Consider the following 2,965-nt stretch of genomic DNA (forward strand, 5'->3'; position numbering starts at 1 on the left):
AGAGAGAGAGAGAGAGAGAGAGAGAGAGAGAGAGAGAGAGAGAGAGAGAGAGAGAGAGAAGTGGATCGATGCAATAATCACACTAAGTGGCATTAAATGCGGAAGATGATCGAGAGATAAGACGTTATTTCACCCCTTGTAAATATTGTAAATACAAATTTTAAAGAGCGTATGTCCCTGATACGCGCGCGCGTCTTTTCTTGATGACGCGAGTCGCGCTGCAAAAGCGCTAGATTCGACTTTGCGTACAGAATGTACTGAACAATAACCGCCCGATGTTTTTTTTATTTTTTTCAGAGTGGATGTTTTGAAACGTTCTAAGAAACGGTCTTAATGCGCGTATGAAAAACGATTGATTAATACACACGTCCGGGACCGACGAGCCTCCCAAAACGTATATATCCCTTTCCCCTATTCCCCTCACGCGTGCGAGGACTTACTTGATATAAAATTCGTCTCGCGCTAGCTACCAGTTTCGATTGTAATCATATACTCGGTGGTGGGAAAAAAACGATAAACGAAAAAATATACGTTTCGAGAGCGGATTTGTATACGTTTTGGGAGGTTCGACCGTATGTAGTTTTTAAACCGATCAGAGATTACCGATCGCAGACAAGCGCTTGGATAAGACAGTAAGGAGCGAGTAAGTTTGTTTTCCGTGACCATTCGAATGCGCGCGAATAGCGCAAATAGAGATTAAAAAAAAAAAAGAAAAAAAAAAAAAAAGTAACTTTACTTAGTTAAAGAAACTTAAAAAAACAGAAACTTTTTTTTTTAAGTTTCTGTATATACGCAACGTGATCGTTCGTTGCAGACAAAACGTGTGAGAAGCGATTTTAACGTTGCCGAACCATCTTCGTGACTTGTTTTTTTTTTCTTTTGTTTTTTTTTTTTTTTATGTAATCTCTATAATTGTTTGCAACCTGACAACATTGTTACATCCTCCACCTTTCGTATCTCGGAATGTTCAAAAGAATTCGATTCGTGTTGAAAATATCGAGCGGTTAGTTGAGCGACATTCCGTATATATATATATATATACAGCTTAAGTTTTAAGTAAACTAATTACCTGAGTATTAATAACGTTTTTCGATGTTTAAATGAACAAACAAGCGGAAATACATCATATTTTCATCATGTTCAGATCGAATTTTTTCTATAACGATTATTACGATTATATTACAACGCGATACAATACGCACGCGCGCAACCCAAACTCGGCGCGAGAGAGAGCGCGCTTCCTTCGTCTCGAGAATTATCGAATTGTTTTTTTTTTTTTTTTTATGTTTGTCATCCGTCGCGCTTTCGGCGTTACGTTTTTTTTTTTTGAAAAACAGCGAGTTCGAAATTCGACGATTCTCGATCTCGGAGGAAGCCGATATATTATTATTATTATTATTATTATTATTATTATTATTATTATTATTATTATTATTATTATTTACGCCGATTGTGGTGTACGACAGAGAATCGCGCACAGCTGGGCGCGTTTGTCTCTTGCGATTTCGTCTCGTAATTTGACTGATGACACGTACACGCTCGCGCAAACACACTGCGTTGTGTGTGCGACCCGTTTCAATCTTCGCTAAAATAACAATTTTAAAAGCGTTTCACAAGCGACTTATTCACACGACCGACACGCTTCTGGCTAATTGTAAAACATCAGCGACGCGAACAAATTTGTTTTTTTTTTTTTTTTTGTCAGTGTTCGCGCGAGGACTCCGATCGATCATTCGATCAACTCTCCGGTCTGGTCTGGTTGAAAAATTTGAAACAACGTCTGAGGAGACCGATCAAACAAAAGCGGTCGCTTGATGAACGACGCGAGTGTTAAAAAAAAACATAATTAGCCAGACCCTTAATTGTCTTGAAATTGTATTGCGTATAGATTTTACATTATTATTAACAACAACACGTTGACTGCCGCGCCAAAATTTTTGTCGATCGCAAACTAATTCGTCGCGATCATTTGTTTTTATTCCATCCAGCTTAAAAAAAAAAAAATTGAAAACCGCTCACCCCACCAGCGATTATTTCCAAATCAAAAAAAAAAAAAAAACACGTGCATTTTCGTCGCAATATTTGCGAGGGTTAAGTTTGATCGATAAAAAAAAAAAAATGCGAGGAGAGAACTCGCACGCCGTTTGCTCGGCGCAACCCCGGCCTATGTGGGCCTCGTGGCAGTCACCGTCATCGGAGGAGACAAATTTTACATCGATTGCGAAAACTTATGTCGAAATATTATATTTGCGAACGAAAACCCTATAGTGTTCGTTTCGATCCGAACTCAGTTTGTTAACCGAAATAAAAATTGGGAGATTGAAGAAATTCGATTCGCAAACACATCGGGCTTAAAAATGATCGGGAAACGCGTGTTGTACTTACATAAGAGAGAAGCTCGAGTGCGAATCGTGCGATTATTATTTTCTATTTTTCTTTTTTTGTTTTTTTTCTTTTTTTTTTTTTGTGACACGGGCACGAAGCAATTAAATCATTCACACAATTAAAATTACGCAGTTAACCATCATATACCTCTCTCTTACTATTTCGCTTATCAGTCGTTAATTAATTAGATAATGTTCGCTTTGTTTTTTTTTTTTTTTTACTTACGACGCGCGAATCGAAGTTAGTTAGTTGATACAAAACCAAGGTGCTTGAGCAACAAGAAGAGTAACAGACCGATCTTCGTCGAGCGCGGAAATGGATTCAACAAACACGCCGCCATTCGGAAAAATCATTCGACGAATGAATCGTTCTGTTTCCTCCTTTATTTAATCTCGTTTTGTTTCCGCGCGAATTGTGTAATTCAATTAATAAATGTTAGAAGACGAGTGTTTTTTTTTTATTTTTTTTATAACGTTACTTTTTTTTTTTGTATTTTCGCGCAACGCGCCTGTTGGTTTGTTCGCACGCGCGGAAAGAGGGGAAGGAAGCTTCGGACTCCAACCACCGTTTCTTCTTTGCA

The sequence above is a fragment of the Pseudomyrmex gracilis genome, unplaced genomic scaffold (assembly GCF_002006095.1).
Source record: "Pseudomyrmex gracilis isolate BER0280 unplaced genomic scaffold, ASM200609v1 scaffold_135, whole genome shotgun sequence".
NCBI lineage: Eukaryota > Metazoa > Arthropoda > Insecta > Hymenoptera > Formicidae > Pseudomyrmex > Pseudomyrmex gracilis.